This window comes from Oncorhynchus mykiss, chromosome 15 (assembly GCF_013265735.2).
Source record: "Oncorhynchus mykiss isolate Arlee chromosome 15, USDA_OmykA_1.1, whole genome shotgun sequence".
Taxonomy (NCBI): Eukaryota; Metazoa; Chordata; class Actinopteri; order Salmoniformes; family Salmonidae; genus Oncorhynchus; species Oncorhynchus mykiss.
In genome coordinates this window covers 73772374-73797300 of record NC_048579.1, presented here as the reverse complement: position 1 = coordinate 73797300, position 24927 = coordinate 73772374, and the positions used below count along the sequence as shown (strand labels likewise).

General features: G+C 49.1%; 1 protein-coding gene across 5 annotated transcripts in view; it reads right to left on the bottom strand.

The window, feature by feature from the left end:
- LOC118936425 (LIM domain only protein 3) overlaps positions 1-24927 on the bottom strand; it is a 126261-nt gene that overhangs the window by 6044 nt on the left and 95290 nt on the right. The window lies entirely within an intron of this gene.

Below are 24927 nucleotides of genomic sequence, written 5' to 3'. Positions count from 1 at the left end.
TATCAAAAGAGAGAGATAAAGAGAGAGATAAAGAGAGAGAGAGGGAGAGAGAGCGAGAGAGAGAAAGTGAGACAGGTTTACATACATTTACATAAGCATCATTTACATAAGCATCAACCCCTAGACGGCTATAGACCAACCCCCAGATCCCTAGAGGGCTGTAGACCAACCCCCAGCCCCTAGACGGCTGTAGACCAACCCCAGCCCCTAGACGGCTGTAGACCAACCCCCAGCCCCTAGACGGCTGTAGACCAACCCCCAGCCCCTAGACGGCTGTAGACCAACCCCCAGCCCCTAGACGGCTGTAGACCAACCCCCAGCCCCTAGACGCTGTAGACCAACCCCCAGCCCCTAGACGGCTGTAGACCAACCCCCAGCCCCTAGACGGCTGTAGACCAACCCCCAGCCCCTAGACGGCTGTAGACCAACCCCCAGCCCCTAGACGGCTGTAGACCAACCCCCAGCCCCTAGACGGCTGTAGACCAACCCCCAGGCCCTAGACGGCTGTAGACCAACCCCCAGCCCCTAGACGGCTGTAGACCAACCCCCAGGCCCTAGACGGCTGTAGACCAACCCCCAGCCCCTAGACGGCTGTAGACCAACCCCCAGGCCCTAGACGGCTGTAGACCAACCCCCAGCCCCTAGACGGCTGTAGACCAACCCCCAGATCCCTAGAGGGATGTAGACCAACCCCCAGCCCCTAGACAGCTGTAGACCAACCCCCAGATCCCTAGAGGGCTGTAGACCAACCCCCAGATCCCTAGAGGGCTGTAGACCAACCCCCAGCCCCTAGACGGCTGTAGACCAACCCCCAGATCCCTAGAGGGCTGTAGACCAACCCCAGCCCCTAGACGGCTATAGACCAACCCCCAGCCCCTAGACGGCTGTAGACCAACCCCCAGCCCCTAGACGGCTGTAGACCAACCCCCAGATCCCTAGACGGCTGTAGACCAACCCCCAGCCCCTAGACGGCTGTAGACCAACCCCCAGATCCCTAGACGGCTGTAGACCAACCCCCAGCCCCTAGACGGCTGTAGACCAACCCCCAGCCCCTAGACGGCTGTAGACCAACCCCCAGCCCCTAAACGGCCGTATCGATGCTGTAGCTTTATAAAAGGAGGCGTGATATTCACTATGTAGTGCACTACTTTTGACCACAACCCTATGGGACCTGGTCAAAAGTAGTGCACTACATAGGGTGCCATTTGGGACTCATCCAAGACTACTGTTGATGCGGAGCTATCTCCCTCTCTAGAAAGACTAAACTCTGTGTTCTAAATGCCACCCTATTCCCTACATAGTGCACTACAGAGGAAACAGGTCTCTGGTCAAAAGAAGTGTACTACAGTGCCTTGCGAAAGTATTCGGCCCCCTTGAACTTTGCGACCTTTTGTCACATTTCAGGCTTCAAACATAAAGATATACAACTGTATTTTTTTGTGAAGAATCAACAACAAGTGGGACACAATCATGAAGTGGAACAACATTTATTGGATATTTCAAACTTTTTTAACAAATCAAAAACTGAAAAATTGGGCGTGCAAAATTATTCAGCCCCCTTAAGTTAATACTTTGTAGCGCCACCTTTTGCTGCGATTACAGCTGTAAGTCGCTTGGGGTATGTCTCTATCAGTTTTGCACATCGAGAGACTGACATTTTTTCCAATTCCTCCTTGCAAAACAGCTCGAGTTCAGTGAGGTTGGATGGAGAGCATTTGTGAACAGCAGTTTTCAGTTCTTTCCACAGATTCTCGATTGGATTCAGGTCTGGACTTTGACTTGGCCATTCTAACACCTGGATATGTGTATTTTTGAACCATTCCATTGTAGATTTTGCTTTATGTTTTGGATCATTGTCTTGTGGGAAGACAAATCTCCGTCCCAGTCTCAGGTCTTTTGCAGACTCCATCAGGTTTTCTTCCAGAATGGTCCTGTATTTGGCTCCATCCATCTTCCCATCAATTTTAACCATCTTCCCTGTCCCTGCTGAAGAAAAGCAGGCCCAAACCATGATGCTGCCACCACCATGTTTGACAGTGGGGATGGTGTGTTCAGCTGTGTTGCTTTTACGCCAAACATGACGTTTTGCATTGTTGCCAAAAAGTTACATTTTGGTTTCATCTGACCAGAGCACCTTCTTCCACATGTTTGGTGTGTCTCCCAGGTGGCTTGTGGCAAACTTTAAACGACACTTTTTATGGATATCTTTAAGAAATGGCTTTCTTCTTGCCACTCTTCCATAAAGGCCAGATTTGTGCAATATACGACTGATTGTTGTCCTATGGACAGAGTCTCCCACCTCAGCTGTAGATCTCTGCAGTTCATCCAGAGTGATCATGGGCCTCTTGGCTGCATCTCTGATCAGTCTTCTCCTTGTATGAGCTGAAAGTTTAGAGGGACGGCCAGGTCTTGGAAGGAGTATCAGACCACTGCAAATCTACCATTTCAATATTATCGCTTGCACAGTGCTCCTTGGGATGTTTAAAGCTTGGGAAACCTTTTTGTATCCAAATCCGGCTTTAAACTTCTTCACAACAGTATCTCGGACCTGCCTGGTGTGTTCCTTGTTCTTCATGATGCTCTCTGCGCTTTTAACGGACCTCTGAGAATATCACAGTGCAGGTGCATTTATACGGAGACTTGATTACACACAGGTGGATTGTATTTATCATCATTAGTCATTTAGGTCAACATTGGATCATTCAGAGATCCTCACTGAACTTCTGGAGAGAGTTTGCTGCACTGAAAGTAAAGGGGCTGAATAATTTTGCACGCCCAATTTTTCAGTTTTTGATTTGTTAAAAAAGTTTGAAATATCCAATAAATGTCGTTCCACTTCATGACTGTGTCCCACTTGTTGTTGATTCTTCACAAAAAAATACAGTTTTATATCTTTATGTTTGAAGCCTGAAATGTGGCAAAAGGTCGCAAAGTTCAAGGGGGCTGAATACTTTCGCAAGGCACTGTATATAGAGGAACAGTGTTCCATTTGGGACACATCTTCCAGTCCAACGGTCCTCTGGTCTAAAGATTTATCCTGTTTATCCTGTTGAGATCCCTGTCTGTCTGGGACACCTCTGTTTCCACCTGCAGCTGTTACAACAACCCTACAGACCTAACCACCTCCCTCCTCCTCTCCTCCATTCCCCTCTCCATCCTCCGCCTCTCTTTTAGCCAGCGGGCCGCTCGACCTTTCCCACATGGGCAGAGTGGAGATTAGAGAGAGGGAGAAAGAGAGGGAAGTGCTTCTGTCCTGAGGGCATTTTATCTCCCTAGCAGTGAGAGTTGGACAAAGTCAGAGCGTAGAGCACCTGTGTTTACTGGGACCGGGGGGGGTGGGGGGGGGGGGGGGGGGGGTGGGGGGGGGTGGGGGCAGTGCCTGTGTTTACTGGGAAGCAGGAGTGGACGGTGCCTCTGGTTACTGGGAGAGGAGAGGAGGAGAGAGGAGGAGTCTCTGTTTGACTTCTCCCTAGCTAGCTGAGAGGAGAGAGGAGGCTGAATCTCTGTTTGACTTCTCCCTAGCTAGCTGAGAGGAGGAGAGAGGAGGCTGAGTCTCTGTTTGACTTCTCCCTAGCTAGCTGAGAGGAGGAGAGAGGAGGCTGAGTCTCTGTTTGACTTCTCCCTAGCTAGCTGAGAGGAGGAGAGAGGAGGCTGAGTCTCTGTTTGACTTCTCCCTAGCTAGCTGTCCAACACTGAGCACGGCTGCCTGCATCTAACTTCTCTCTCTCTCTGTCCCTCTCTCTCTCTGCCTCTGTCTCTCTCTCTTTCTGCCTCTCTCTCCCCCTCTCTCTCCCTCTCTCTCTCTCTGTCTCCCCCCCTCTCTTTCTCTCAGTGGTGTGGGGGAGCGATGGTGGAGTGTACAAGAGGAGGCAGAACACCTGAATCTCTGCAGTGTTTTAGGCCTGGTATTCTTTACTTTTCTAGGAGTGGGATGGGAGGACAGAACCGTTTGTTATACATAACTACTCATCAAGAAGTCTCAAATATCTTTTAAGCCAACATACAATATATGTGTTTTGGGATTTTCTCAGGTTTCATTCAGATGACATTAGAGGGCTACATCTTTATGTTGTGGAACCTCATTTACTTATGTAGGCCCGTTGATCCTTTGTGAGACTATGTGGAATTTTGCTTAAACTTTAATTTGTTGTATTAGAGAAGAAGCCAATCTCAGGTGCAACCTTGCTGACTGGGCACCCATCCATTACACAGGATCAAATATCCTCAGGTAATCTCCATCCTTCCTGCTTGATGACATGGCGACTAACACCAGGCGGAGGTGTGCTCAGCCTAATGGTGTCAACCCGGCCAATACAATCGTCTGCTTTAAAATGACACATTATTTTCCCAGAATACATTCGTTTTCCGTCTCCTCTGACACTCCTCCCCCTCGTTCGTTCTCTCCCTCTGTCCCTCCGTCCTGTTTTATCTCCACCCTCGTTCCGCTAATAGGATTCCTCTCCTTTATTTATCTCTCTCTCTCTCTCTCTCTCTCTCTCTGTCTCTGTTTTCTCTCTTTCTCTCTTTCTCTCTATCTCTGTCTCTCTATCTCTTTCTCTCCCCCTCCCCCTCTCTCTCCACGCACAGCTCTTGCCCCCCCCCCCCCCCCCAAACACACACACTTATGTCACACAGACAAATGATTTCTGCTGGGTGAAATTTCAACAGCATATGATGAGGATATTGCACTATGCCCTAACAGAGCTGTGTCCACTAAATTACCTGGGTAGAGTCCCAAATGGCACTCTATTCCCTATGTAGTACACCACCAGCCAGGGGGAGGAGGAGGAGGAGGAGGAAGAGGAGGATGGAGAGAAGAAGAGAGGAGAAGGAGGAGGAGAGGAGAAGGAGGAGGAGGATGGAGAGGAGGAGGATGGAGAGAAGAAGAGAGAAGGAGGAGGAGGAGGAGGAGGATGGAGAGGAGAAGGGGAGGAGGAGGATGGAGAGAAGAGGAGGGGGGGAGGATGGAGAGGAGGAGGGGAGGATGAGGGGAGGAGGAGAAGAGGAGGAGGGGAGGATGGAGAGGAGAAGGAGGGGAGGAGGAGGATGGAGAGGAGAAGAGGAGAAGAGAGGAGATGAGAGGAGAGGAGAAGGAGAAGGAGAAGGAGAAGGAGGAGGATGAGGAGGAGGAGGAGGAGAGGAGGAGGATGGAGAGAAGGGGAGAGGAGGGGAGGGGAGGAGGAGGATGGAGAGGAGAAGGAGGGGAGGAGGAGGATGGAGAGGAGAAGAGGAGAAGAGAGGAGATGAGAGGAGAGGAGAAGGAGAAGGAGAAGGAGAAGGAGAAGGAGAAGGAGAAAGAGAAAGAGAAAGAGAAAGAGAAAGAGAAAGAGAAAGAGAAGGAGAAGGAGGAGGATGAGGAGGAGGAGGAGAGGAGGAGGATGGAGAGAAGAGGAGGGGAGGGGAGGGGAGGAGGAGGATGGAGAGGAGGAGGCAGAAGAATGGCTTCCACAGTTTTCATCACTGCACGCTCACAGATATATTGGTACGCCAGCTATTTGCCCCAGAGGCTCACCGTTAACCAGAGTACTCACTTTCTCAACTGAAGGAACAGGGAGGGAAGGAGGGAGCTTGTCAAAGAAAGGAAATAGTCTCTGTTAGCTGTACCAAGGCTGCTTCCTAAAAGTCCCCCTATTCCCCAATGGGCCCTGGTCAGAAGTAGTGCACTACGTAGAGAATAGGGTACCATTTGAGACTCAAAGCCAGTCTCATTACCATTACAATGAGGTTATTGGTTAGACAACACCAGGGATTCATTGTAACAACAAGATGTACATCATGTTTCCCACCCAGGTTTAATGCTGCTGGGCGATCAGAAACATACCCAGAGTTTGACAGGGGGTTTAAATGAACGTCTCAGGTATATCACATGGATAAAATGTCTTATATTACATCACTGAATATTCATCTGTTAATATTCAAATCCCGATACTTTTCTTGCAAAATAATGAAATAAAATGAAATTAAGTTAAATTAAAAATAAAAACCTGGAGGAACACAGACTAACCTGGAGGAATACAGACTAACCTGGAGGAACACAGACTAACCTGGAGGAATACAGACTAACCTGGAGGAATACAGACTAACATGGAGGAACACAGACTAACCTGGAGGAATACAGACTAACCTGGAGGAACACAGACTAACCTGGAGGAACACAGACTAACCTGGAGGAATACAGACTAACCTGGAGGAACACAGACTAACCTGGAGGAATACAGACTAACATGGAGGAACACAGACTAACCTGGAGGAATACAGACTAACCTGGAGGAACACAGACTAACCTGGAGGAACACAGACTAACCTGGAGGAATACAGACTAACCTGGAGGAATGCAGACTAACCTGGAGGAATACAGACTAACCTGGAGGAATACAGACTAACATGGAGGAACACAGACTAACCTGGAGGAATACAGACTAACCTGGAGGAACACAGACTAACCTGGAGGAACACAGACTAACCTGGAGGAATACAGACTAACCTGGAGGAACACAGACTAACCTGGAGGAATACAGACTAACCTGGAGGAACACAGACTAACATGGAGGAACACAGACTAACCTGGAGGAACACCGACTAACCTGGAGGAACACAGACTAACATGGAGGAACACAGACTAACCTGGAGGAACACAGACTAACCTGGAGGAATACAGACTAACCTGGAGGAATACAGACTAACCTGAATGAATACAGACTAACCTGGAGGAATACAGACTAACCTGGATGAATACAGACTAACCTGGAGGAATACAGACTAACCTGGAGGAATACAGACTAACCTGGATGAATACAGACTAACCTGGAGGAATACAGATTAACCTAGAGGAACACAGACTAACCTGGAGGAACACAGACTAACCTGGAGGAACACAGACTAACCTGGAGGAATACAGACTAACCTGGATAAATACAGACTAACCTGGAGGAATACAGACTAACCTGGAGGAATACAGATTAACCTAGAGGAAAACAGACTAACCTGGATGAATACAGACTAACCTGGAGGAATACAGACTAACCTGGATGAACACAGACTAATCTGGAGGAATACAGACTAACCTGGAGGAATACAGACTAACCTGGAGGAACACAGACTAACCTGGAGGAATACAGACTAACCTGGAGGAATACAGACTAACCTGGAGGAATACAGATTAACCTAGAGGAACACAGACTAACCTGGAGGAATACAGACTAACCTGGAGGAACACAGACTAACCTGGAGGAATACAGACTAACCTGGAAGAATACAGACTAACCTGGAGGAACACAGACTAACCTGAAGGAATACAGACTAACCTGGATGAATACAGACTAACCTGGATGAATACATACTAACCTGGATGAACACAGACTAACCTGGAGGAATACAGACTAACCTGGAGGAATACAGACTAACCTGGAGGAATACAGACTAACCTGGAGGAACACAGACTAACCTGGAGGAACACAGACTAACCTGGAGGAACACAGACTAACCTGGAGGAATACAGACTAACCTGGATAAATACAGACTAACATGGAGGAACACAGACTAACCTGGATGAATACAGACTAACCTGGAGGAACACAGACTAACCTGGATGAACACAGACTAACCTGGATGAATACAGACTAACCTGGAGCAATTCAGACTAACCTGGAGGAATACAGACTAACCTGGAGGAATACAGACTAACCTGGATAAATACAGACTAACCTGGATAAATACAGACTATACAGACTAACCTGGAGGAACACAGACTATACTGACTAACCTGGAGGAATACAGACTAACCAGGATAAATACAGACTAACATGGAGGAATACAGACTAACCTGGAGGAATATAGACTATACAGACTAACCTGGAGGAACACAGACTAACCTGGATAAATATAGACTAACCTGGAGGAATACAGACTAACCTGGAGGAACACAGGCTAACCTGGAGGAATACAGACTAACCTGGATAAATACAGACTAACCTGGATGAACACAGACTAACCTGGAGGAACACAGACTAACCTGGAGGAACACAGACTAACCTGGAGGAACACAGACTAACCTGGAGGAATACAGACTAACCTGGATAAATACAGACTAACCTGGATAAATACAGACTATACAGACTAACCTGGAGGAACACAGACTATACTGACTAACCTGGAGGAATACAGACTAACCAGGATAAATACAGACTAACATGGAGGAATACAGACTAACCTGGAGGAATATAGACTATACAGACTAACCTGGAGGAACACAGACTAACCTGGATAAATATAGACTAACCTGGAGGAATACAGACTAACCTGGAGGAACACAGGCTAACCTGGAGGAATACAGACTAACCTGGATAAATACAGACTAACCTGGATGAACACAGACTAACCTGGATGAATACAGACTAACCTGGAGGAATACAGACTAACCTGGAGGAACACAGACTAACCTGGAGGAACACAGACTAACCTGGATGAATACAGACTAACCTGGATGAATACAGACTAACCTGGATGACCACAGACTAACCTGGAGGAACACAGACTAACCTGGAGGAACACAGACTAACCTGGAGGAACACAGACTAACCTGGATGAAAACAGGTGCCCCAGACACCACAGTGATTCTCCTCCTCCCCAGACACCACAGTGATTCTCCTCCTCCCCAGACACCACAGTGATTCCCCTCTCCCCAGACACCACAGTGATCCCCCTCTCCCCAGACACCACAGTGATTCCCCTCTCCCCAGACACCACAGTGATTATTCTCTCCCCAGACACCACAGTGATTATCCTCCTCCCCAGACACCACAGTGATTCCCCTCCTCCCCAGACACCACAGTGATTCTCCTCCTCCCCAGACACCACAGTGATTCTCCTCCTCCCCAGACACCACAGTGATTCTCCTCCTCCCCAGACACCACAGTGATTCCCCTCTCCCCAGACACCACAGTGATTATCCTCCTCCCCAGACACCACAGTGATTCTCCTCCTCCCCAGACACCACAGTGATTCTCCTCCTCCCCAGACAACACAGTGATTCCCCTCTCTCCAGACACCACAGTGATTCCCCTCTCCCCAGACACCACAGTGATTCCCCTCTCCCCAGACACCACAGTGATCCCCCTCTCCCCAGACACCACAGTGATTCCCCTCTCCCCAGACACCACAGTGATTATTCTCTCCCCAGACACCACAGTGATTATCCTCCTCCCCAGACACCACAGTGATTCCCCTTCTCCCCAGACACCACAGTGATTCCCCTCTCCCCACCACCACCCTTAATTCTTAAAGTGGGACTGTGTGATGCTGCTGTGGTCTCTGGGCTGGGGGTCACCCAAGGGGGTGAAGGGAAGGGGAGAGGGACAGAGGAAGGCAGGGAGGAAGAGAGGGATAGCTCTAGGGGGTAGAAAAGATGAGTCTCAGCCTCCCTTCATCCAGCAGGGCGTTAGCCACAGATCAGGCCTGGGGGACAGACAGACAGCTAATCGATATGGGCCTGTCGTCCCTCTCCTCTCAAGCCTCATCAGCCAGCCAGACCAGACCGTCCCTGGACCAATTTACCCCTGATGAGGCTAGCTGCTGGAGGTCACGGTCTGGGTCTGGGTCCTGGAGTCCCAGGTGGTACCCTATTCCTTATGTAGTGCACTATGTTTCACCAGGGCCCTCATAGTACATATCTGGTCAAACGTAGAGGCTGCAGCACAGCAGCTGGGAGCAGGGGAGGGGGACAGGGCAGGGGAAGAGCAGAGCTGATAGTCTGCAGCAGGGGAGGGGGACAGGGCAGGGGAAGGGCAGAGCTGATAGTCTCCAGCCTGCAGCAGGGGAGGGGGACAGGGCAGGGGAAGGGCAGAGCTGATAGTCTCCAGCCTGCAGCAGGGGAGGGGGACAGGGCAGGGGAAGAGCAGAGCTGATAGTCTCCAGTCTGCAGCAGGGGAGGGGGACAGGGCAGGGGAAGAGCAGAGCTGATAGTCTCCAGTCTGCAGCAGGGGAGGGGGACAGGGCAGGGGAAGGGCAGAGCTGATAGTCTGCAGCTGGGAGCAGGGGAAGGGCAGAGCTGATAGTCTGCAGCTGGGAGCAGGGGAGGGGGACAGGGCAGGGGAAGAGCAGAGCTGATAGTCTCCAGTCTGCAGCAGGGGAGGGGGACAGGGCAGGGGAAGGGCAGAGCTGATAGTCTGCAGCTGGGAGCAGGGGAGGGGGACAGGGCAGGGGAAGAGCAGAGCTGATAGTCTGCAGCTGGGAGCAAGGGAGGGGGACAGGGCAGGGGAAGAGCAGAGCTGATAGTCTCCAGTCTGCAGCAGGGGAGGGGGACAGGGTAGGGGAAGGGCAGAGCTGATAGTCTGCAGCTGGGAGCAGGGGAGGGGGACAGGGCAGGGGAAGAGCAGAGCTGATAGTCTCCAGTCTGCAGCAGGGGAGGGGGACAGGGCAGGGGAAGTGCAGAGCTGATAGTCTCCAGTCTGCAGCAGGGGAGGGGGACAGGGCAGGGGAAGGGCAGAGCTGATAGTCTCCAGTCTGCAGCAGGGGAGGGGGACAGGGCGGGAGAAGGGCAGAGCTGATAGTCTCCAGTCTGCAGTCTTGGAGCTGACTGACTGACTGGCTAACTGGCTGACTGGCTGACTGGCTGACTGACTGGCTGACTGGCTGACTGGCTGGCTGGCTGGCTGACTGGCTGACTGGCTGGCTGGCTGACTGGCTGGCTGGCTGGCTGACTGCCTGAATACCTGACTGGCTGGCTGGCTGGCTGGCTGGCTGGCTGGCTGGCTGACTGAATACCTGACTGGCTGGCTGGCTGACTGACTGGCTGAATACCTGACTGGCTGGCTGGCTGACTGACTGGCTGAATACCTGACAGGCTGACTGACTGGCTGACTGACTGGCTGACTGGCTGAATGACTGCATGCCTGAATACCTGACTGGCTGACTGGATGGCTGACTGCCTGCCTGAATACTGGCTGGCTGGCTGACTGGCTGACTGACTGCCTGCCTGAATACCTGACTGGCTGACTGGCTGGCTGGCTGAATGGCTGACTGACTGCCTGCCTGAATACCTGACTGGCTGACTGACTGACTGACTGACTGACTGGCTGACTGGCTGGCTGACTGACTGGCTGGCTGACTGGAGTGAGGCTCTGTAAGAGGACAGTAGAGTGACATGTATTGGGCTCAGTAGAGCCGCTGGTGTGTGAGCGTGGCCAATCAGACACCATGTCAGAGGACCCATATCGCCCTCCTCCCAGACCATTACAAGTCAGATGTTGTGTGGAGAATCATTCCTCTCACTTACCCTGGCAGAGTGTTACCTTAACTGGTCATATCAACTCATCTTCTATCTTAACAAGTGTCCTTAGTCTCCGTGCTTCTATCTAAGAGGAAAACCACTGTGTGATTTAGAGGAAGTGAACCCCCCCAGTACAGGAACAGGTCATGATCAGAATGATGTCTTCTCCCAGCTAACAGGAGAGAGACTTCCCCTCTACTCTCTACCCAGCCTCTCCTCTAACCAGCCTCCCCTCTCTCCTCTACCCAGCCTCTCCTCTACCCAGCCTCCCCTCTACCCAGCTTCTCCTCTACCCAGCCTCCCCTCTACCCAGCCTCCCCTCTCTCCTCTACCAAGCCTCCCCTCTAACCAGCTTCTCCTCTACCCAGCCTCCCCTCTACCCAGCTTCCCCTCTACCCAGCTTCTCCTCTACCCAGCCTCCCCTCTACCCAGCCTCCCCTCTACCCAGCTTCTCCTCTACCCAGCCTCCCCTCTACCCAGCCTCCCCTCTCTCCTCTACCCAGCCTCCCCTCTCTCCTCTACCCAGCCTCCCCTCCACCCAGCCTCTCCTCTACCCAGCCTCCCCTCTACCCATCCCCCCTCTACTCTCTACCCAGCCTCCCCTCTACCCAGCCTCCCCTCTACCCAGCCAATCTCCTCTACCCAGCCTCCCCTCTACCCAGCCTCCCCTCTACCCAGCCTCCCCTCTACCCAGCCCCCCCTCTACCCAGCCTCCCCTCTACACAGCCGATCTCCTCTACCCAGCCTCCCCTCTACCCAGCCTCCCCTCTACCCAGCCTCCCCTCTACCCAGCCTCCCCTCTACCCAGCCTCCCCTCTACCCAGCCTCCCCTCTCCCCTCTACCCAGCCTCCCCTCTCTCCTCCACCCAGCCTCCCCTCTACACAGCCGATCTCCTCTACCCAGCCTCCCCTCTACCCAGCCTCCCCTCTACCCAGCCTCCCCTCTACCCAGCCTCCCCTCTACCCAGCCTATCTCCTCTACCCAGCCTCCCCTCTACCCAGCCTCTCCTCTACCCAGCCTCCCCTCTACCCAGCCTATCTCCTCTACCCAGCCTCCCCTCTACCCAGCCTCCCCTCTACCCAGCCTCCCCTCTACCCAGCCTATCTCCTCTACCCAGCCTCCCCTCTACCCAGCCTCCCCTCTACCCATCCTCCCCTCTCCCCTCTACCCAGCCTCCCCTCTCCCCTCTACCCAGCCTCCCCTCTCTCCTCCACCCAGCCTCCCCTCTACCCAGCCTCCCCTCTACACAGCCGATCTCCTCTACCCAGCCCCCCCTCTACCCAGCCTCCCCTCTACCCAGCCTCCCCTCTACCCAGCCTCCCCTCTACCCAGCCTCCCCTCTCCCCTCTACCCAGTCTCCCCTCTCCCCTCTACCCAGCCTCCCCTCTCTCCTCCACCCAGCCTCCCCTCTACCCAGCCTCCCCTCTACCCAGCCTCCCCTCTACACAGCCGATCTCCTCTACCCAGCCTCTCCTCTACCCAGCCTCTCCTCTACCCAACCTATCTCCTCTACCCAGGAGGAGAGGGGGAGAGGAGAAGAGGGTGGACTTCTTTGTGTTGTTTACATCCTTGACTGTAGTCAATGTAACCGTCTCCGTCTGATCCGTGTATGTGAGCGTGCGTGTCTATGCAGGTGTGTCCTGTACGTGTGTATAGTGGCTGACCAATAGGAGCAGGGGATAATTTCACTATGTAGCCTCTGGTGAACTGCTATCATTCACTCTGTCTGCCTCCCAAATGGAACCCTCTTCCCTTCATACTGCACTACTTTTCACCAGAGCCTTAAGGTAAGTAAGGTTGCCATTTAGTACAAATCTTCTGTTTATCAGATGGTACATTTCTCTGACCTCGCTCCTCAGAGAAATCTTTCTCTACGTTGTGTGGTAGATGGATTAGATATGGAGGGAGGGAGGGAGGGAGGGAGGGAGGGAGGGAGGGAGAGAGAGATAGAGAGAGAGAGAGAGAGAGAGAGAGAGCGAGAGAGAGAGAGGGAGGGAGAGAGCGAGAGATAGAGAGAGAGAGAGGGAGGGAGGGAGGGAGGGAGAGAGAGACCATTTGTACATTGTTACAACACTGTATATATATATATAATATGACATTTGTAATGTCTTTATTGTTTTGAAACTTCTGTATGTGTAATGTTTACTGTTAATTGTTATTGTTTATTTCACTTTTGTATATTATCTACCTCACTTGCTTTGGCAATGTTAACATGTGTTAGTCAGGAGGACTAGTACGGAAGTCAGGAGGACTAGTAGAGTAGTCAGGAGGACTAGTACGGTAGTCAGGAAGACTAGTACAGTAGTCAGGAGGACTAGTACAGTAGTAAGACCCAGGGGGACTAGTACAGTAGTCAGGGGGACTAGTACAGTGTTCAGACCCAGGGGGACTAGTACAGTAGTCAGGAGGACTAGTACAGTAGTCAGGAGGACTAGTATAGTAGTCAGGGGGACTAGTACAGTAGTCAGACCCAGGGGGACTAGTACAGTAGACAGGAGGACTAGTACAGTAGTCAGGAGGACTAGTACAGTAGTCAGGAGGACTAGAACAGTAGTCAGGAGGACTAGAACAGTAGTCAGGAGGACTAGTACAGTAGTCAGGAGGACTAGAACAGTAGTCAGGAGGACTAGAACAGTAGTCAGGAGGACTAGAACAGTAGTCAGGAGGACCAGTACAGTAGTCAGGAGGACTAGAACAGTAGTCAGGAGGACTAGAACAGTAGTCAGGAGGACCAGTACAGTAGTCAGGAGGACTAGAACAGTAGTGTGTAGGTTCGTGTGGATGTGTTTGTTGTGTTTGTATCTGTGTGTTTGTGCGTGTGTGCGAGAGAAACTGTGTAATTGAGAATGTGTGCGTGTGTTTGTGTATATATGTGTACGTGTGTGTGTGTGTGTTTAGAGAGAGATAATGCATCGTCACTTCGCTCGCTGACAGATGGATTCTCCGTCGATCCGATGACAGAGCGTTTGGGAAACGGATGAATGTAGTAGCTGTAGCATATCGCCTCTCTCTTCATGTTCTGTTGCCAGAAAAGCACAGGCTACAATCCCTCCTGTCTGACACAACCTTATCAATCCTGTTGCTGCTACTTTCTCTATGTGAGGTGGAACGACTACATGCTTGAGAGAGAGAGAGAGAGAGAGACAGCGAGAGAGAGCGAGAGAGAGAGAGTGAGAGAGAGAGAGAGAGAGACAGGGAGAGAGAGAGAGAGAGAGAGAGAGAGAGACAGTGAGAGAGACAGTGAGAGAGGGGGAGAGAGAGACAGCGAGAGAGAGAGAGAGAGAGAGAGAGAGAGAGAGAGAGAGAGAGAGAGAGAGAGAGAGAGAGAGAGAGAGAGAGAGAGAGAGAGAAAGAGAGTCAAATAAAATAAAACACCATTTTATTGGTAACATGCTCCAAATACAACAGGTGTAAACCTTACAGTGAAAATGTTTCCAACGAGCCCCTAACCAACAATGCAGTTAAAAAAAATATGGATAAGAATAAGAGATAAAAGTAACCAGTAATTAAAGAGCAGCTGTAAAATAACAATAGTGAGGCTATATACAGGGTATTACGGTACAGAGTCAATGTGGAGGCTATATACAGGGGGTACCGGTACAGAGTCAATGTGGAGGCTATATACAGGGGGTACCGGTACAGAGTCAATGTGGAGGCTATATACAGGGGGTACCGGTACAGAGTCAATGTGGAGGCTATATACAGGGGGCACCGATACAGAGTCAATGTGGAGGCTATATACAGGGGGTACCGGTACAGAGTCAATGTGGAGGCTATATACAGGGGGTACCGGTACAGAGTCAATGTGGAGGCTATATACAGGGGGTACCGGTACAGAGTCAATGTGGAGGCTATATACAGGGGGTACCGGTACAGAGTCAATGTGGAGGCTATATACAGGGGGTACAGGTACAGAGTCAATGTGGAGGCTTAATACAGGGGGTACCAGTACAGAGTCAATGTGGAGGCTATATACAGGGGGTACCGGTACAGAGTCAATGTGGAGGCTATATACAGGGGGTACCGGTACAGAGTCAATGTGTGGGGGCACCGGTTAGTTGAGGTAGTATGTACATGTAGGTAGAGATATTAAAGTGACTATGATTAGATAATAACAGAGAGTAGCAGCGGTGTAAAAGAGGGGGGGGGGGGCAATGCAAATAGTCTGGGTAGCCATTTGATTAGATGTTCAGGAGTCTTATGGCTTGGGGGTAGAAGCTGTTTAGAAGCCTCTTGGACCTAGACTTGGCGCTCCGGTACCACTTTCCGTAGAGTAGCAGAGAGAACATTCTAATGACTAGGGTGGCTGGAGACTTTGACAATTTTTAGGGCCTCCCTCTGACACCGCCTGGTATAGAGGTCCTGGATGGCAGGAAGCTTGGTCCCGGTGATGTACTGGACCGTACGCACTACCCTCTGTAGTGCATTGAGGTCGGAGGCCGAGCAGTTGCCATACCAGGCGGTGATGCAACCAGTCAGGATGCTCTCGATGGTGCAGCTGTAGAACCTTTTAAGGATCTGAGGACCCATGTCAAATCTTTTCAGTCTCCTTGAGGGAGAATAGGTTTTGTCATGCCCTGTCTTGGTGTGCTTGGACCATGTGAGTTTGTTGGTGATGTGGACACCAAGGGACAACCTGCTCAACCTGCTCCACTGCAGCCCCGTCGATGAGAATGGGGGCATGCTCGGTCCTCTCATCTCCTTTGTCTCGTTGAGGGAGAGGTTGTTGTCCTGGCATCACATTGCCAGGTCTCCGACCTCCTCCCTATAGGCTGTCTCATCATTGTCGGTGATCAGGCCTACCACTGTTGTGTCATCGGCAAATTTAATGATGATGTTGGAGTCGTGCCTGGTCGTGCAGTCGTGAGTGAACAGGGAGCACAGGAGGGGACTGAGCACACACCCCTGAGGGGCCCCCGTGTTGAGGATCAGCATGGCGGATGTGTTGTTACCTACCCTTACCACCTGGGGGTGGCCCGACAGGAAGTCCAGGATCCAGTTGCAGAGGGAGGTGTTTAGTCCCAGGGTCCTTAGCTTATTGATGAGCTTTGAGGGCACTATGGTGTTGAATGCTGAGCTGTAGTCAATCAATAGCATTCTCACATATGTGATCCTTTTGTCCAGGTGGGAAAGGGCAGTGTGGAGTGCAGTGTGGAGTGCAATCGAGATGCACTCCACACTGCATCATCTGTGGATCTGTTTGCGCGGTATGCACATTGGAGTGGGTCTAGGGTTTCTGGGATAAAGGTGTTGATGTGAGCCATGACCAGCCTTTCAAAGCACTTCATGGTAACAGATGTAAGTGCTACGGGTCGGAAGTCATTTAGGCAGGTTACCTTAGTGTTCTTGGGCACAGGCACTATGGTGGTCTGCTTAAAACATGTTGGTATTACAGACTCGGACAGGGAGAAATTGTCAGTGACAACACTTGCCAGTTGGTCAACGCATGCTCTGAGTATGTGTCCTGGTAATCCGTCTGTCCCTGCGGCCTTGTGAATGTTTACCTGTCTAAAGGTCTTACCCACATCGGCTGCAGAGAGCGTGATCACACAGTCTTCCAGAACAGCTGGTGCTCTCATGCATGTTTCAGTGTTATTTGCCTCGAAGCGAGCATAGAAGTTGTTTAGCTCGTCTGGTAGGCTCGTGTCACTGGGCAGCTCGCGGCTGTGCTTCCCTTTGTAGTCTGTAATGGTTTGCACACATCCGATCACATCCGACGAGAGTCAGAGCCGGTGTAGTACGACTCGATCTTAGTCCTGTTTTGAAGCTTTGCCTGTTTGATGGTTCGTCGGTGGGCACAGCGAGATTTCCTATAAGCTTCTGGGTTAGAGTCCCGCTCCTTGAAAGCAGAAGCTCTAGCCTTTAGCTCAATGTGGATGTTGCCTGTAATCCATGGCTTCTGGTTGGGGTATGTACGTAAGGTCACTGTGGGGACGACGTCCTCGATGCACTTATTGATGAAGCCAATGACTGATGTGGTGTACTCCTCAATGCCATCGGAGGAATCCCGGAACATATTCCAGTCTGTGATAGCAAAACAGTCCTGTAGTTTAGCATCTGCTTCATCTGACCACTTTTTAATTGATCGAGTCACTGGTGTTTCCTGCTTTAATTTTTGATTGTAAGCAGGAATCAGGAGGATAGAATTATGGTCAGATTTGCTGAAAGGAGGGAGAGGGAGAGCTTTGTATCTGTGTGAGGAGTACAGGTGGTCCAGAGTTATTTTCCCTCTGGTTGCACATTTAACATGCTGATAGAAATTTGGTAAAACGGATTTAAGTTTCCCTGCATTAAAGTCCCTGGCTACTAGGAGCGCCGTCTCTGGGGGAGTGTTCTCTTGTTTGCTCATGGCGGAATACAGCTCATTCAATGCTGTCTTAGCCTCTGACTGTGGTGGTATGTAAACAGCTATGAACAATACAGATGAAAACTCTCTCTGTAGGTAGTGTGATCTACAGCTTATCGTGAGATACTCTACCTCAGGCGAGCAATAGCTCGATACTTCCTTAGATATCGTGCACCAGCTGTTATTTACAAAAATACATAGTTCAGCCTCCCCTTGTCTTACAAAACGCTGCTGTTCTATCCTGCCGGTACAGCATGCAACCAGCCAGCTGTATGTTGATAACGTCGTAGTTCAGCCACGACTCTGTAAAGCATAAGATGTTACAGTTTTCAATGTCCCGTTCGCAGTTTAATCTTCCGCGTTGGTCGTCGAGTTTATTCACCAAAGATTGCACGTTTGCTAGCAGAATGGAGGGAAGTGGGGGTTTATTTCGATCGTCTACGAATTCTCAGAAGACAGCCCGCTCTTCGGCCCCTGTTTCTCCGCCTCCTCTTCACGCAGATCACGGGGGTCGGGGCCTGTTCCCGAGGAAGCAGTATATCCTTCTCTCCTGGCTCGTCAGAGTGGTGAAAGGGAAAAAAGGATTCTGCCAGTCCGTGGTGAGTAATCACGGTCCTGATGTCTAGAAGTTATTTTCAGTCATTAGATGGTACTGGCAACATTATGTACAAAATAAGTAAAAAAAGACGGTGTGTGTGTGTGTGTGTGTGTGTGTGTGTGTGTGTGTGTGTGTGTGTGTGTGTGTGTGTGTGTGTGTGTGTGTGTGTGTGTGTGTGTGTGTGTGTGTGTGTGTGTGTGTGTGTGTGTGTGTGTGTGTGTGTGTGTGTGTTGTGTATGTTTTCCTGCCTTATTCAGACCAGAACATCCTGACAAGGTCGGAAAACAAAAACAATTTTGAAAAGTCTGGACTTTTTTCATGTCCTGAATTAATTAAAGTGCTATTTTTGTCTTAATAGTTAGTTTTAGGCTTTGGGGTTGAGGTTAGGTGTTGGGTTAGGAGTTACGGTTAGGGGGTTAGGGACTGTGTGTGTGTGTGTGTAATTGCAGTGCTGTGTAATTGCAGTAATTGCAGTGTTGCAGTGCTGAGTACTCTCATCAACTCTGGGTTGCCAAGGTAACAGATGTACAGTCTGACTGTGTCACATTAGTGCATCTCTGCTTGTAAGAGAGAGAAGGAAGACTTGTTCAGCCCAGGTCAGATACATAGGACGAGACGGCAAGTGGCAGTATAAGGAGATTTAGAACTCTGATTAGAACTACCTCTATTTCTCCCTCTATCTCCCCTTTATCTCTATCTCTCCCTCTATCTCCCCTTTATCTCTATCTCTCCCTCTATCTCCCCCTCTATCTCTATATCTCCCTCTATCTCCCCTTTATTTATATCTCCCTCTATCTCCCCTTTATCTCTATCTCTCTCTCTATATCCCTCTATCTCCCCGTTATCTCTATATCTCCCTCTATCTCCCCTCTATCTCTATCTCATCCTCTCCCTCTATCTCCCCCTCTATCTCCATCTCTCCCTGTATCTCCCCCTCTATCTCTATCTCATCCTCTCCCTCTATCTCCCCCTCTATTTCTATCTCTCTCTATCTCCCCTCTATCTCTATCTCATCCTCTCCCTCTATCTCCATCTATCTGTCCCTCTATCTATATCTCTCTCTCTCTATCTCTCTCCCTCCTTCTATCTATCTCTATATCTCCCTCACAATATTGAATTGATTTTGGTTGTCAACGCAGCCAGATATGAACATTTAAAGAAGATGTATCTACTACTTGGATAGTATCATCTGAACTTCTGGTTGGATAGTTCCATCTGAGACACTGGCTTCTTTAACTTCTGGTTGGATAGTTCCATCTGAACCACTGGCTTCATCCCATTCTTTATCTTCTGGTTGGATAGTTCCATCTGAGACACTGGCTTCATCCCATTCTTTATCTTCTGGTTGGATAGTTCCATCTGAACCACTGGTTTCATCCCATTCTTTAACTTCTGGTTGGATAGTTCCATCTGAACCACTGGCTTCATCCCATTCTTTAACTTCTGGTTGGATAGTTCCATCTGAACCACTGGCTTCATCCCATTCTTTATCTTCTGGTTGGATAGTTCCATCTGAACCACTGGCTTCATCCCATTCTTTATCTTCTGGTTGGATAGTTCCATCTGAACCACTGGCTTCGTCCCATTCTTTATCTTCTGGTTGGATAGTTCCATCTGAACCACTGGCTTCATCCCATTCTTTAACTTCTGGTTGGATAGTTCCATCTGAGACACTGGCTTCATCCCATTCTTTATCTTCTGGTTGGATAGTTCCATCTGAGACACTGGCTTCATCCCATTCTTTAACTTCTGGTTGGATAGTTCCATCTGAACCACTGGCTTCATCCCATTCTTTAACTTCTGGTTGGATAGTTCCATCTGAGACACTGGCTTCATCCCATTCTTTATCTTCTGGTTGGATAGTTCCATCTGAGACACTGGCTTCATCCCATTCTTTAACTTCTGGTTGGATAGTTCCATCTGAGACACTGGCTTCATCCCATTCTTTATCTTCTGGTTGGATAGTTCCATCTGAGACACTGGCTTCATCCCATTCTTTATCTTCTGGTTGGATAGTTCCATCTGAGACACTGGCTTCATCCCATTCTTTAACTGCTGGTTGGATAGTTCCATCTGAGACACTGGCTTCATCCCATTCTTTAACGTCTGGTTGAGCTGGAGGCAGGTTAAAAGGCTATTTAGTCTATTTAAAAAGTGATATTGAATTGTTTTGGTTTCCAACGCAACCAAATATCGACATTTAAAGGAGATGCTTCTTCTGTTTAGATAGCTCCATCTGTGCTGAGTCTGGCTTTAATTCCAGTTTGGATAGCTCCATCTGTGCTGAGTCTGGCTTTAATTCCAGTTTGGATAGCTCCATCTGTGCTGAGTCTGGCTTTCATTCCAGTTTGGATAGCTCCATCTGTGCTGAGTATGGCTTTAATTCCAGTTTGGATATCTCCATCTGTGCTGAGTCTGGCTTCAATTCCAGTTTGGATAGCTCCATCTGTGCTGAGTCTGGCTTTAATTCCAGTTTGGATAGCTCCATCTGTGCTGAGTCTGGCTTTAATTCCAGTTTGGATAGCTCCATCTGTGCTGAGTCTGGCTTTAATTCCAGTTTGGATAGCTCCATCTGTGCTGAATCTGGCTTTAATTCCAGTTTGGATAGCTCCATCTGTGCTGAGTCTGGCTTTAATTCCAGTTTGGATAGCTCCATCTGTGCTGAGTCTGGCTTTAATTCTAGTTTGGATAGCTCCATCTGTGCTGAGTCTGGCTTTAATTCCAGTTTGGATAGCTCCATCTGTGCTGAATCTGGCTTTAATTCCAGTTTGGATAGCTCCATCTGTGCTGAGTCTGGCTTTAATTCCAGTTTGGATAGCTCCATCTGTGCTGAGTCTGGCTTTAATTCCAGTTTGGATAGCTCCATCTGTGCTGAGTCTGGCTTTAATTCCAGTTTGGATAGCTCCATCTGTGCTGAGTCTGGCTTTAATTCCAGTTTGGATAGCTCCATCTGTGCTGAGTCTCGCTTAAATTCCAGTTTGGATAGCTCCATCTGTGCTGAGTCTGGCTTTAATTCCAGTTTGGATAGCTCCATCTGTGCTGAGTCTGGCTTTAATTCCAGTTTGGATAGCTCCATCTGTGCTGAGTCTGGCTTTAATTCCAGTTTGGATAGCTCCATCTGTGCTGAGTGGCTTTAATTCCAGTTTGGATAGCTCCATCTGTGCTGAGTCTGGCTTTAATTCCAGTTTGGATAGCTCCATCTGTGCTGAGTCTGGTTTTAATTCCAGTTTGGATAGCTCCATCTGTGCTGAGTCTGGCTTTAATTCCAGTTTGGATAGCTCCATCTGTGCTGAATCTGGCTTTAAGTCCAGTTTGGATAGCTCCATCTGTGCTGAGTCTGGCTTTAATTCCAGTTTGGATAGCTCCATCTGTGCTGAGTCTGGCTTTAATTCCAGTTTGGATAGCTCCATCTGTGCTGAGTCTGGCTTTAATTCCAGTTTGTATAGCTCCATCTGTGCTGAGTCTGGCTTTAATTCCAGTTTGGATAGCTCCATCTGTGCTGAGTCTCGCTTTAATTCCAGTTTGGATAGCTCCATCTGTGCTGAGTCTGGCTTTAATTCCAGTTTGGATAGCTCCATCTGTGCTGAGTCTGGCTTAAATTCCAGTTTGGATAGCTCCATCTGTGCTGAGTCTGGCTTTAATTCCAGTTTGGATAGCTCCATCTGTGCTGAGTCTGGCTTTAATTCCAGTTTGGATAGCTCCATCTGTGCTGAGTCTGGCTTTAATTCCAGTTTGGATAGCTCCATCTGTGCTGAGTCTGGCTTTAATTCCAGTTTGTATAGCTCCATCTGTGCAGAGTCTGGCTTTAATTCCAGTTTGGATAGCTCCATCTGTGCTGAGTCTGGCTTTAATTCCAGTTTGGATAGCTCCATCTGTGCTGAGTCTGGCTTTAATTCCAGTTTGGATAGCTCCATCTGTGCTGAATCTGGCTTTAATTCCAGTTTGGAATTAGCTGTACAGGCCTAAATAGCTTCATAGATGCTGTGTGATTGATACAGTACGGAGCCTCGTAGATGCTGTGTGATTGATACAGTACGGAGCCTCGTAGATGCTGTGTGATTGATACAGTACGGAGCCTCGTAGATGCTGTGTGATTGATACAGTACGGAGCCTCGTAGATGCTGTGTGATTGATAAGAGTAAGGAGCCTCGTAGATGCTGTGTGATTGATACAGTACGGAGCCTCGTAGATGCTGTGTGATTGATAAGAGTAAGGAGCCTCGTAGATGCTGTGTGATTGATACAGTACGGAGCCTCGTAGATGCTGTGTGATTGATACAGTACGGAGCCTCGTAGATGCTGTGTGATAGATACAGTACGGAGCCTCGTAGATGCTGTGTGATTGATACAGTACGGCGCCTCGTAGATGCTGTGTGATTGATACAGTACGGAGCCTCGTAGATGCTGTGTGATTGATAAGAGTACGGAGCCTCGTAGATGCTGTGTGATTGATACAGTACGGAGCCTCGTAGATGCTGTGTGATTGATACAGTACGGAGCCTCGTAGATGCTGTGTGATTGATAAGAGTACGGAGCCTCGTAGATGCTGTGTGATTGATAAGAGTACGGAGCCTCGTAGATGCTGTGTGATTGATACAGTACGGAGCCTCGTAGATGCTGTGTGATTGATACAGTACGAAGCCTCGTAGATGCTGTGTGATTGATACAGTACGGAGCCTCGTAGATGCTGTGTGATTGATACAGTAAGGAGCCTCGTAGATGCTGTGTGATTGATACAGTACGGAGCCTCGTAGATGCTGTGTGATTGATAAGAGTAAGGAGCCTCGTAGATGCTGTGTGATTGATACAGTACGGAGCCTCGTAGATGCTGTGTGATTGATAAGAGTACGGAGCCTCGTAGATGCTGTGTGATTGATACAGTACGGAGCCTCGTAGATGCTGTGTGATTGAAACAGTACGGAGCCTCGTAGATGCTGTGTGATTGATACAGTACGGAGCCTCGTAGATGCTGTGTGATTGATAAGAGTACGGAGCCTCGTAGATGCTGTGTGATTGATAAGAGTACGGAGCCTCGTAGATGCTGTGTGATTGATACAGTACGGAGCCTCGTAGATGCTGTGTGATTGATACAGTACGGAGCCTCGTAGATGCTGTGTGATTGATAAGAGTACGGAGCCTCGTAGATGCTGTGTGATTGATACAGTCCGGTTTCCATTTCATTTGCTCTGTTGAACCTACACTTTAGAATAACTTTGATAGCAACAGTGAATCTATTAAGTGGAGATTTCTCAGCAATCATTCTCCCTTTAACACATTGGTAATTGTCAGTGACGAACATCCCAGCTAAGAAAGGCTGTGTTTGGATATAAACCCCTGGATGGGAGACTGAATGGATGGCTGTAGATAGATGATCTCTGCAGTAGGAGGCGCTGTCCAGCCTCTTGTTTTAAAACAATTCTTATAGTGGATATTACTTTGTAGATCTGACGTTGTTTTAAAGGCACAAATTCAACATATTTTATACTAGGTTTGTCTATGTTGAAAAGTGGTTACCGTGATGACCTAGCAGTTAATTAAGAGCATTGGGCCAGTATTTTATCTTTACTTAACTAGGCAAGTCAGTTAAGAACAAATTATTATTTACAATGACGGCCTAGGAAACAGTGGGTTAACTGGCCAAGGAACAGTGGGTTAACTGGTTTGTTCAGGGGCAGAACGACAGATTTTTACCTTGTCAGCTCGGGGGATCCAATCTAGCAACCTGTTGGTTACTAGTCCAACGCTCTAACCACTAGGCTACCTGCCGCCCCGAAAGGTCACTGTTTCGAATCCCCAAGGCGACTAGGTGAAACATCTGTCGGTGCCCTTGAGCAAGGCGCTTAACCCTCATTTCTCATGTAAGTCTCTCTGGATAAGAGAATCAGCTAAATGACTCACTACTGTAAGTCTCTCTGGATAAGAGAATCAGCTAAATTACTCACTACTGTAAGTCTCTCTGGATAAGAGAATCAGTTAAATTACTCACAACTGTAAGTCTCTCTGGATAAGAGAGTCTGCTAAATGACTCAATTGTAATCCTGTAGTGAAATATTACCCACAAAACAACAGTGTAAATTGATTACTTCTTTCAAATCCAAATCCACATGATTCCACGTCACAACACGTTGACAAATGATGTTAGAAAATTGTTGATTTAAACAGTTTGTGGTCAGTGGGAGATCTCTATTATCTCAACTTTTCTTAAACTATCTCTGATCCGCACCATTAACAGGGACTGTTAGGCCAGACTATCACTGATCAGGGACTGTTAGGCCAGACTATCACTGATCAGGGACTGTTAGACCAGACGATCTCTGATCAGGGACTGTTAGACCAGACGATCTCTGATCAGGGACTGTTAGACCAGACAATCTCTGATCAGGGACTGTTAGACCAGACGATCTCTGATCAGCGCCATTACCAGGGACTGTTAGACCAGACGATCTCTGATCAGGGACTGTTAGACCAGATGATCTCTGATCAGGGACTGTTAGACCAGACAATTTCTGATCAGGGACTGTTAGACCAGACGATCTCTGATCAGGGACTGTTAGACCAGACGATCTCTGATCAGGGACTGTTAGACCAGACGATCTCTGATCAGGGACTGTTAGACCAGACGATCTCTGATCAGGGACTGTTAGACCAGACGATCTCTGATCAGGGACTGTTAGACCTGTTAGACCAGACGATCTCTGATCAGGGCTCAGTCAACTC